The following is a 13,185-nucleotide window of genomic DNA, read 5'->3' as shown; positions in this document are numbered from 1 at the left end:
AGTAAACATGGAGATACAGTAGGTTGTATGAATAACACACAGTAATTGTAAAGTCTGGTGCTCTTGCACTGACATGTATTCCTGAGAGGCCACAGGGTGTACTGTAGCTGTGTGTTGAATTGCTAATGGAATGTCATGTGAAGGGGGAGCTGGATGTACACCAGGGTAATGGTGATGATGACACTGTGCTTATAGCTTCCAGTTTGTGACATGTTTGTGTGTTTGTTGAGGTCAAAATACAGCACAGAGGCTGGTTCCATTACCTTGCGTCTGGAAGCAGAAAGCCAACCGTATTGTATCAGAAAAAATTATGAAATTTCAAACAGCCACGCTCGCACCATCGTTTTTTGACCTGTAGCTAACGACACTGATTCTTTCCTTGTCACACGCGAAATGATTTCACGCTGTCCTTACAGGGCAGAATAAGAGAAAGAGGTAGGCCTTCATATTGTCACATGTGAATTCTCCATGCTATCCTTTTATTGAAGATATGTATTGGTTTAGCGAAGGCCAAGGTTCAGGGCAGAATGGGGTTAACTGTCACTCCCTGACAGCCCAGATGGGAAAGTGATGTGCACAGTGGGAGGTCACTGTGTGTCAGTCTGCCTAACACTGGCTCATTGGGAAACCGGCACGGTCCATTTAACTTCACAGGGCACCCACATCCTGCACAAATAAACACACACACACACGCACGCACACACACACACACACACACACACACACACACACACACACACACACACACACACACACACACACACACACACACACACACACACACACACACACACACACACACACAGAGACACAGAGGCCCTCGCTCCATCAGCCTCTTCTGTATGGCCTTGCAGGACTACTGCCTCCCTAGCCTTCCTAGGAAGCCAGAGTCACTCTGACTCATTAGGGTAATTGAGACAGGTCCTCTTGAGACTAAAAAGCTACTAAATTACTACCTACTCTTGCATTTAAAAGACCACTTAATCAAGCCCTTGTGTGTGTATGTTTTATTCTCTCTCTTTCTCATCATTCCCCGACCTCTTTCTTGTCATACTTTTCTTTTTATTCTTTTTTTCCCTTCAGTTTGTCTGTGTCAGGTCATTGAGTTGGACACAGTGTGTGCTGCTAATTGCCAGTAAGGAAATGATCTTGGGGTTTCCCGTCTCTAGACTACATGTCCCCTGGTGTTGAGAAGAGCCTCTGGTCCGTGGAAGTGTGAATGGGTGACAGCAAAGAAAGAAAAAAAATGCTGATTTGTGGATGTTGGTAAGGAAGAAGGGAGGGGGTAGAGATTGAGTGAGGGAGGAAAGGAAAATCCACCACCTCAGCGATTCTGGGGGCTGGGGCTGCTCTGAGCTGACAAAGACACCCAGATTGCGGCCAGAGGTTGTCTCAGCGAGGGGAGGTGAGCCAGAGCACCCGTCATGTAACAAGTCAGATTTAGCAATACTGCTGGGTCAGGTCAGACTCAGATTGAAGTTGGTGTCACGGCTGGCACTATGCTGCTCGTCTCTTCTATTGCTCATCCATCTAAACACAAATTACTAAGCCTTCCTCCTTATGCTGGGAAATATAGACTGCTGCATTGTGCGAATGTGTGTACACACACACGCGCACACACACACACACACACACACACACACACACACATCAAAACAAAAGTGACTATCAGGAAGATGCTGGAGGATGGATGGATGCACCCAATGTACTGTATTTTCTCTCAAGACTGCATACCAGCCTCTGGCCCAAGTAGATGACAACAAATGTGAGATAAGGCAATGACAATGCAGTGAGCTCAACAAACTACCTAGCACAAAACAGAGAAATGGGGGGCAAGTGTCACCACAGAGACCTCTCTCTTTAATCATGCCCTATTTCTTTTTCTATTTCTGTCTCTCTCTCTCTCTCTTTGGCTCTCACTATATAATTTTTTTTAACCACATACCATTTTTTTTCCTTTCCCTTTTTTCTTATTTCCACAGCGCCACACATACACCTCCCTCCCTTCCTTATTCTTTATCAGTGACAGGCTGGAAACAGAAGCAAGATAAGGAAACGCCAAAGCCAATACAAGGTGTGGTGGTCGAACACCCAGGCAGATTAGTCATTGACACGTTTGTCAGGTAACAATGGCAAACGCGCCGCTCAAACTGGTAAATGGGAACAGAAACAATGAGATGAATTTCGCCTCATAATGCATTATGGGCCCTGCAGCTAGAGCCAGGCACATACAGTTTGTCCCCTGAGGTGTGGCAGCACAGATTACTAAAATGGAGCTGCTACTGCTGCTACTACATACCTTAATCAGTTCCTGTCACTCAATCACACAGAGCACAAGCACACATTTACACACATACATACAAACTAGAAATACACCAGGGTCTGCTTCATCACTCCCCTGCTCTCACTGTCAGGAAAGTGGAGGCCTTAACACTGTACAACAGTTTTTGTGCACTCTTTTCTACACATATCAGATTCACTGTATCTTTGTCTACAAATTCCAACACTACTGTCAACCATGTTAGCGTAACTGATAGACTGATTGACGCTCACGTCCCTTAAATTAGGCTTAACTTAAACTGAGTTTACCACCATCAGCTGGCTTGAGTCGAGCTGAGACGGACCAGTCCAGACCGCTGCAACTTTTCCCTGCAAAGTTCTAAAGTGGTTTTGTCTCAGTGCAAATCTTTGGTTTGAACTGAGTTTAAAACGTAATGTAATTTGCAGGCAATCATTTGGATGATCTACTGACGACATTAAGCTGTATTCATTCATTCTGCGCGTTACGTTTTGGTATTTTTAATTCAAAGTGAGTTGACTACGTTGGGAAAATGTTCTGGTATGCTGCCACTGTTATATAAAGTAATTGCAACACTAATTGCAATAATTGAAACGACAGTTTCTCTCTCAGTGTCACCATCAGGGATGATGTGTTTCAGGGACAGCTAACCAATAATTGCTGCTATTTTGTCACCTATGGATCACACTGAAGTACTTTGCACCCCATCTGTGGCAATAATGTGTTTCGGTGTGTTGCAGTTTGTGGATTCCTTTTTAAGGTCAAGCTACTTTTTCTTCCCTTCTGCCATAGTTCTTATTATCGGTGAGACAGTGAACACAGCACATGTCAACTGCCCCCATGTTGTGTTTTTTCCCTTTGGAAATCCCATGTGTGAAAGTGCTAAATAAAACCCCTTTTTTAGCTGAACCTATAACCTTAACCTTCTAACTAACTTATAACTAGGGCATATTTCGGAATTGTAAAATAATATACAAACAAAAGGCTCGTTTAAAGTAGTAAGTTACAGTTCTTCAAATTACATCCCCATAACCTAGATTATTTTTCAACAGCTCAGAGGTTTCTGAACAAAAAGCCAAGCTTTTGATAGATGATACGTTATTCAAATGTAATTTCTTCATTGAGTCAGTGACATTATGAAGTATTATAAAGTATTTCGTTTTTGTGATCCAATAATACAATATTATAATAATATGCAATGTTTTAATACAGAAATATTAAAACTAGTCACACTATAGAAATGGAAATGTCTGTAATCTTTATCTCTTAATTGCAAGAACATGTATTGCTATATAAGTACAAAGTTAAGCTACATAGGGGCATCTTGCAGTGCATTGCACAAGAGGTGTAACTTGTCAGTGTTAACTGAACAGAAACAGTGTAAAGCGATATCATCTGCATATGTATACTTTAAACACCTTTAATGACATGTGGCAGGTGTCAGGAATGTAGCTGTCACTTCGCTCACACACTGATGAATATGTGATGAACCAGTTGGAGGCATTACTGCTGCTGAAGCCAACAGAGAATAATATTTGTAAAATGAAATGATCAAAATGTTTTGATAATTATGTTTATTTTCTAAACCAGTAATTTCATATTTTAAAACTAAAGTAACAGCTGAGATAGTGCTATTATTGTGTCTAATTAGACAGATGTGGACTTAGAAAGTAGTGCACTAAGAATTGATTCTGACAAAGTACTTTTGACAGGCAGGACAACTTGGAGATTGGACAATATTTACTTAGGTCACTGCTATATCCCCCTTTTGCACGAGTCAATTTCCAAATCCAGGAAACTATGGATATCACACTAGAAATTATAAATGTATTATTGTTCACCGTTTACAGACGTGTATACGCATGCTTCACTATCTTGTGCAGACAGCAGCTCATACACCTAGATTCTTTTGTCTATGCACACTTTGATAAATACAGTCCCTGGACTTCAGAGGTCTTTCTTTCCCAAAAGCCCACCAGAGAAAAACACTAAAAGTGTATTCTAGTCAGCCACCTGCCACTTTAAATGGCACTTCACTCAAGAGAACAGCTATGATTTCTACTCCCTTAACATGTTGCCATTTAGAATTGTTGCTTCTGTAAAAGGGTGAAGACCAGACTAGAGCATGGAACAGGAAGCAAGTTTCTTCCAGGCTTTCTTCTTTTGTCTTTAAACCAGTAAACCTAATTTAATATTATTGAATTTAAGAGTATGAGGGAAAATAAAACTGGCAGCACTGAAGAGTTTGTCCCTTAGTTCTGCAAAGTTTTCCTTTTTCTCCCAGACAGCTGCCGCTGGCTCAATTAACTATTGATCAGATTTGTGGAACCAAATGTAAATAATTAACAAAAGTGGAGATAGCATCTGCGGCTCTGCAAACAACTTTAATACAGAGGCCTCTGTGTCTATGATCAATAGCGCATGGACAGTATGCACATCAGCCACTGCGAGGCCCTCTGCAAGGTGGCCAGACAGAGAAAATCACATTTTTATCAGACATCGCAGCTGTGTCAGCAAAAAACATCAAGACCACAGAAGTAATCAGCCAGTGGCTGTTTTATTGTAGATACCAGAGTGGGGATAACTATCTGTCTTTGACATTTAGAGGTAATCTAATTAATTCTCTGACGTGGCACACTGACAGGTCAAACTAAAATTGTTGTTGGTAAAGCACTGAGGTGCAATTGGACTTTTTCATACAGGAACTCCACTGAGAATGATGTGCTCCAATGAAAATCCGTCATCCTATAAGCAGCTCTGAGGAAAGTGATAGCCGGGTTGTGTCCAACAAAGCATGTGTAAGTAAAGATGTAACATACTGAAGATAGAAAAGCACAAAGCTCCTTGGGGAATGAAGTACTATATGGCACAGTTGGGGGGAATTAAGCGAGGGCCTCTAGGTAACCCTATTTGAATATGAATGTGGCCCATGATCCACATCAAGGGCACTGGCAGGGGCACCTTTAACTACAACTACCTCCAGTGCGTGTGTGCGTGTGTGTGCGTGTGTGCGCAACTGATCACTCTGTGCAGCCATCAGCCACCGCATTTTTCCAAGGTACTTTGTACAGTGCATTAATCACAGGGACCCTTGAGCGCTTCTACGGATCCAAATATTCCGACCTTGAGGTTACAAGAAAGACATTAGTCCTGATCCATTCAAAGTATTGGAGACAGGGAGGGGAGCAGGGGGAGGGGGCAGAAAAGCTTTCAAGGTAATGAAATTCTGCCATAATTTAAAGGAAAAGACTTGTGGGGACAAGTCTGAGCCAGAGTAAGAAGAAAAAAAAAGATTAAATTGGATTTTTTTCTTTTTCCCCTTTATTTTAAATTAGGCTTAAGTGCATGTGGGGGGTAGTTTTTCTTTCTCTTTTTTTCCAACAAAACCATGATAACAGCATTAACGTCCAGAATGAATCGAATCATTTCCAAACCAATTAACCTTTGACAGAATGGATGAGTGGACAGGAATGAGAATGGTGCATAGGGGAGGGGAGAGAGAGAGGTAGGTGGAGGAGAATGGGCAGCAGTGTGCAGAAACAGGGCTCTGACTGGCAGGGACCTAGCATTTGGGGTGCGTTTGATGACTAAGAGCATGGCATGAATGGGTCTTAAGGGGCTCCTAGAGATTCAGACATGTCAAAAAAAAAAACTCCAAACGCCACAAACGTTCACTGACAATGTTTCAATCCTACTTGGATCTTCATCAGATCAAAATGTCTGAATCGCAGACCTGGGTCATATATGTATGAAAGGGTATTGATTAAAAAAGTAAATAATAGTGGGCACCAAGAGCTAAGTTGGGTACAAGATTCAGGGAACAGGAGATGCTATGTAACGGTGAGGACACCCCCTCAATCTCACGTCCCTTGTGCCTGTCCTGTCCATCCTGACTGATAGTAGAGGGGTTGGCAGTTAACCCACTTATTCTTTATGCTGGCTCTCACTACCTCTCTCCTTCTATCTGTCTATTTCCATTCCTCCCTCATTGGCTCACACACAGCTGCAGCCGGTCCATTAAGTTAATTAAAGGCTCCATTTTGAGCTGGAGCCCGCTAGCAAATACGAGTGCCAATCAATAGATCTCTGGCTTATTTTGTGGGAGGGAGGGGTGACAGCACTGGTGCTGCATATAGGGACATGATTTGTAGCGTTGGCAGATGAGCCATGTCATTCTCTGTCTTGTCCTCTGTCTCTGTCTTATTATTATTTGGTAGCCACCCTGCCCCTTCCACAATCTCCTTCCCGCTCTTCACTGTGAAGCCATCTATCACTTCGCCTTCCCTTCTTTACCCCCAGCTATCCGCGGCATTTCCATCTGCCCACAAGGAGTCACAGTCCTGTGTTTCCCTACGAGAGAGTGTGTGCAACTGTGAATTTGTTTTCGTCACCATCTGCACAGGGGAGCCAGCTGTGTGGGGTTACAGCTGGAATTGGAGGTATGTGAGGCTGCATTGGGCATTAGTGGAGCTGAGATCAACAGGGTGCCCAGAGGGATAATGTGAGCTCGTGGGACAGAAGTGGAGGGTTTCATTATGAGAGAATGCACAGCGTTGCAAAGATCACTACATGCAATGAGAAACTCATTTTCTATGTCTGCACCCATGTCTAAAAATGTCAACATAAGCTGTGAGAAGAGAAAATTATCTTGAGAAGTCAAAGCGTTGTATGTGGAGTGTGTGGAAGCTTCCCAGATAAAGATCACAATTGCTGGAAATGGGGATCATGAAAAAAGATTTAATGTAATGGGATGCAACTCTAAGACCCATATATGTGCAGCATCACATAGACAGGACTAACGATGTAAACCGCTTTATATTGATTCACATTATAAGTCATCATAAGGAATAAAAATGTCTCCAGTGTTCCTCCATTTTCAAAAATCCATGTTTTGCTATTGTCTCATAGCACAGTAAGAGTGGAAGGCCCACAGGCTAAACAACCATCATCAGCTTCATGTGGCGTTCGTCTGCTATGAATAATGGATGACGGCGGCAGGCGGTGTAGCAGTTTGAAATCCGCATACAAGCTCTCTCTGCTGGATGCCTCTGCTCCAACAGTCCCTCCATTCCTGCAGTCACACCAGCAGCATGGCAGTGGCACAGCTCATCGGGCTTCTTCCCAGCAGTCATTCAACAATTCTCTCCCTCCAGGGAGGCAGCCCATACAGGCCTTGATGGTTAGCCAGTGTTGTTTGTTGGAGGCCTTTTCATTCCACCTCCTTCCTCTACTCCTCCTCTTTCTCTTCTCATCTCTCTTTTTTTCCAATGAGAATGCCTGGTGCTTTTTCCACTTCTCTAATCTAAACTCCCTCCTTCTCTCGGCTCTCTCCTCTCAGAGAAAGCCCAGGGGGGCTTGTTCATATTCTCTCCTCTTATTGTGTTTCATCTTTTTCCTTATGACACAGAACTACCCCCCCCCCCCAGAGTATCCAGCTTTCAGCCAGGGAGCTGGAGAAAACGCATGGTTAACCCCATTTTATTCTGACTATTCAAAGGTTCCCTGACAAAGCTCTAGTGCTCACAGCAGATAAGAAATCATTCACATAGAGTAGAAGAGAAGGTTTGGGATGCATTCAACAGTAGTAGAAGAGAAGGTCATTTTCTTCTTTCTATTTTTGCATTTCTAAGCAATATGGTGCACCATATTGTGCAGCTTACAAAACAATGGAAGAGCTCACTTACCAAAGAATTGAAACAGCTGGTGTGAAAGTGCTATGCTGCTGTACATTTGGCTGGCTACAGTATATGTTCCTAGATGGATTGCTTTCTAATATCTGTATAGAACTTCAGGAGATAATGTTAGCACAATGTTACAGTAAGCCCTTGCCCAGTCATACACTTCAGTCTATGATATTTCATCAAATTCAATTTAGGTATGAGACAACGCAACTGTTATGTTACTATAGGCCATTGCCATAAAGTCTTCCATGCTGCTTGTCCATGTGCATACTGTTAAATAATTGACAAATTTGTCAAGAGCAGCATTCAGCTGGGATTTGACTCCAAAGCAAAATGATGTACCCATGCCATGTAATATAGCTGTCAAAAGAAGGGGTTATCAACCATAAGGTATGACACATAAAAATGTAAATGGTTAGATGGGGGGGAAAGGAGGGAGGGAGAGAAATAAGGCTTTTCTCCATTGCTGTTTCTGCAATGACCTCATCTCTTTTTCACCCCACTCTTTTGCTCTTGCTCTATTTCATTTTCGGTCTTTATGTCTCTCTATCTTTCACTCTCGTATCAAGCGCACACTCCCACTGCGTTTCTCAAGCACATGCTCCCTCATCCTCGGTCACCCTAACCACCTCATTTCTCCAGCCCTCCCTCCTCTCCAACTCTCACTCTGTGCGTAATTCAATCATCCCAAGGAGATGGATATCCGTCCCCTAGGAGCGCTTACGCTCTCCATTTCCTAAAGCGCTTGATCAGATTAATTGATTGTCCTCCCCCCCCCCCACATCTCTTTGTCCCTTCTGCCGACTGAGGCTGCCGTGGTGGTGGAGGGTGGGAAGAAATCAGGTTTGCATTGATATTTTTATAAAATGGCTTTTTCCTTCTGTCCCCAGACAGACCCGTAAAAGGACAAAGGGGAATAGATAAAGTACATGAACTAGTAGAAGGAGGGGCGATGGGCAACATGGAAGGGTGGAAGCCTGCAGAAACAGACAGGCAGGATTTATAAAGAGGACAAAACAACAACCTGGAGGGTACAGGAGACACAGGGCTGAACAGGAGATCAAGGGACAAGATAAAGCAGATAGGCGATCAATGAAATGAAATAAACAAGGCTGTTTAGGAGTTGTATAGCACACGTGAGGTGAGTGTGTGTGCATGCATCTGTGTACCATGATGTTTGGCTGCAAGCCCGCAGAGCACAGCAGAGGGTAGAGATGGGAGAGTCGAACCAAGCCCCACAGGGAATGCAGGAAGACCTCAACTCATCCATTATAACTGAGAGCCAAGCGGCTGCCATGTCTCCTGATTGCTGAGTCCCTGTGGAGCTCTCTCTCGTTCTCTCTCTCTCTCTCTCTCTCTCTCTCTCTCTCTCTCTCTCTCTCTCTCTCTCTCTTTGGCACTGGGGATGGCAGTAGATTACGGTGCGGTTCCAGGCCTTTGGCTTCAACGTTATGGCAGGGGCCAAATACACGCACAAACATACAACACACACTCATTCACACACACACACATAAACTTGGACGCAAACACAAACACACAGGAACACAAATACACAGACAGGGATAGGAACTTGCTCGTCTCTCTCTTATCTATCTGCTGCACATGTTCCCCATACGTGTAAAGCTTTTACCTGAGCGCGCCATTACAGCTGAGGCTTTTACCTCTTGAGAGCCAAATTACATTTCAGATATAACCTTCCCTTTTTCAACTTGCCCTTGACATTTAGTTCACTTGCAGTCCCCCTGTACATATAGACTCAAACACACACTATAAAGCCACACATACACCAGACTGCAAGCACATGCACAGACACAAATACACAAAGTTGCATAATTCTTTGTCAGTTAGAGCTCACACATTTTCTACACAATCTTCTTCTTCATTCACGGTAACTACGTTCAACAAATACTGTATGTTTGCAGGATAGAGCACATAGCTTGGGCAGGATCATACTGTAACCACGGAGCTGACCATGTTCTTTTAAGCTGCAAAGCATTTCATACTTTGCAATAACAAGTAACGCTAGCTTTTCATTTGTTTTATTCACTGGTTCTATAGTAGGGAAATATTTATCCAATAACACGCAGTCTACTTATTGCCATCATATATATATATTCTGTATAACCATAAAATATGGTTAGGGCTGCACAAATAATTTTGATAATTAAAAATTGATGTTTTCTGTTTCAACAATTAATCATGTACTTTCTCAAAACCCCATGATGCAATATTTGTGATATTAACATTGATTAAAATGACTCCCTGTTAAATGAATTGGTTGGTATCAGCTGATCTAAATGAGAATCACTACCACAATCTGCAGTTATATGCAAGATATTCGCAAGACTGCTCACACAGGCCAATTCTACACTGGTGGCCCAGCGTGAAATAGTTGAGCAAATTTCTACAAGTAGGCTATTTCATAAGCTAATACAGCATATCAAACCTGCTGCTGCATGCTAAAGTCTACTCTGTCATCTAGCAATCAAAGGAGTCATTTTCCAAGAGTAACTTAACACAAGTTGAAAATCAGTTTCTTTTACTGTGCCTCCAATGGTTTAAAGTTACATCTCGAAGTTTGGCGGCACTTACGCCGATAAGCAGTAATTGCAGTCCGTTTTTTGGATCTCACTTCAAACAGATCCCGTTTTGCCTATTGATTTTTCCCCGAGAATGTCGCCACAGACACCCAGTTCGTGGTCTGGCTTACCAGATGTACAGGGCAGGTATAAAGCCTGACATCTGGCACGTCTCTTACACAGGCATTCTCCTCCCCTTCCGCTATATATATATATATATTAGAGATGCACCGATTACAACTTTCTAGGCCGATTCCGATTTCCGATATTCATTGAGTTAGGCCAGCCGATACCGATTTTAGCTGATTCTGATTTCATTTTTTCTAACCACTTTACAGCACACGCAAATATTTATTTTCTATCTTTAATAGAACATTTTGCATAGAACATAGAACATTTTTTGAACAGATAATGGATCACTATAAAATAGAACTATATAAATTACTCCTGGTGTGGGAAATTCACACACATCTAAAGTGCAATGTTAGAACCATTTCCTTCTTTTCATATCCAATATCCAACTACAAAAATGGGATTTTGGTTTTTGGTGTCGTCTCTCCACGCCCTACCTTTTCCTTGTAGGTGTCGCATATTGCAAACTTGTTATCTTCTGCACACACGCTGAAGAATTTCCAAACAGCTGACATGTTGCAGGTTAATTCACAAGGTTCCCTACATGTGCGAGAATAGCGCGGATACGCGCTTCACACCGCGAGCGGGTATGCGCGACACGTCGGAAAAGTTGAGAGAAAGGAAAAAGAGACACACTGTGCTGTCGCATCCGTGTGTGTGTGTGTGCGTGCGTCCTTGAGAACTGTAACTCGTATAACTTATGTTGTCAGTTAATTGTAGCATTGACCGGCATGAAATCGGCATATGTCAGACTGACCTGCCGGTCTCCGGTCATGGCCAAGCACGTGAAAACCGGCCAATTCCGGTCACCGGCCGGTCTATTGGTGCATCTCTAATATATATATATATATATATATACTCTAATATCTAATATATATATATATATATATATATATATATATATATATATATATATACTCAGGGTGTGTTCAGTACTCTTGCACTATAGGTGCAGGTGCAACAGAGCATAGTTCTGACATTCAATCAGGCCTGTTTTGTGTATGTCATGGTCACATTGGCTGATTTGCTGTTGTGCAGAGGCAAACATGTACAGGCAGCATCTTCAGCAAGCTGAACTCCTGACCTAAATACACAGACTCATCAATACAGACAGTCAAACTGATACACATATACAGTACACAAATGCACACACACTCTGTATGCTTGAGTACACAGCCCACAAACTAAATCAACAAACTATTTATTTTTCTTTCCGAAAGACTCTTTCTTTCTTACTTTCACCAGACTTTTTATTTGCTAGGGGGCTGAGCTCTCAGACTGGGATTGATCCGGAGCTGCCGTCTTGAACCTGTGCCCCAAGGGCAGCTCAGTGCAAACACGCCGCAGCCCCTCTCCACTTACTCCAATCATGGTTACACTCTGTTACACTACGCCCGTATTTAAACCCACACAACAGATGCACAGCAAGTGCCACCTCTACCTGAACTGCTTTAAACAAATGGAAGGCTGATAAAGGCTGATTTTAAGGAAACAAAAAAAAAAGGAACGCCCTCAACTGAAACATTCCATAGACACTTGTTCACAGTCAAAGTGGAAAACCCCAAAACCAAAATAATTGCAATGGGCTTGAACAATAAACTCATCTTTTGAGGAGGATTTAAAGTGTGTGCAGAAGTATTGGGGGATAATCAATAAGGATAACAGCAGCGTTGGAGATGACAGCAGCAATTTCATACACAACATCCCATTTGCTGAGTGCTTTTTCATGGGCAGAGCACAAAAGAAATCCATTATTTTTTGCAAATGCAAAGATTCATTTGAACATTTTACATAAATAATTCATACAAAGAGAGCTTTTACAGTGTTTTCACCTGAAGACAGACAGCTAACTAGCGAGAAAGCTCACTCACCCACCCACCCTTCCTTCTTTCTTTGAAGTAGGAAAAATGTGAGGGAAAGGGTATAATTTGTTTGATTCGTTTACCGTTGCTTACTATGAATAAATGCAATTAAGAGTGGTTGCTGCACGGCGTTTGTGAAGTTATGAAATAGCTGGCAGCATAGTGGCTGACATAAAGCAACCTGGTGATTATAGAATCCATCCATCACACACACAGTGCCAGTCAGGAGTCTTATGGCTCTGTCGAGGCTTTCGTATTGAAACTCACACACATACAGTACACACAAATACATATACAATTAGTCCCTGTGTTTTCCCTGAGTTCCTATAGAGTTTGTGATTGATGGAATCTGTGATTGGTGCTGCAAAACAGGTGGAGCCTTCAAGTGAGCTAATCTACACTGCCTCCTACAGGATAACAGCCCACATTGGACCTGTGAATATGGGTGAATATGGGCTGTCATCATCACGTTCAGCTGAGCTGATGATGATGACACCAAATGGTGTTTGCACAGCAGCTATCGAGTCTTGAAGTTCAACCACCACAACTGCTTGACAGCAAGGGTGGATTCAAACAGTAGCTTGTGTACAAGGACTGTTGTTTCTCAGAGTTGTGTGTAGATGTAAATTAAA

The 13,185-nt window shown here is 42.6% G+C and overlaps 1 protein-coding gene across 1 annotated transcript in view; it reads right to left on the bottom strand.

The window, feature by feature from the left end:
- pacrg (PARK2 co-regulated) overlaps nucleotides 1–13,185 on the bottom strand; it is a 137,059-nt gene that overhangs the window by 103,381 nt on the left and 20,493 nt on the right. The gene's annotated exons all lie outside the window — the stretch shown is intronic.

This window comes from Perca fluviatilis, chromosome 20 (assembly GCF_010015445.1).
Source record: "Perca fluviatilis chromosome 20, GENO_Pfluv_1.0, whole genome shotgun sequence".
In the NCBI taxonomy this organism is placed as follows: domain Eukaryota; kingdom Metazoa; phylum Chordata; class Actinopteri; order Perciformes; family Percidae; genus Perca; species Perca fluviatilis.
This window is presented reverse-complemented; position numbering and strand designations above follow the sequence as displayed.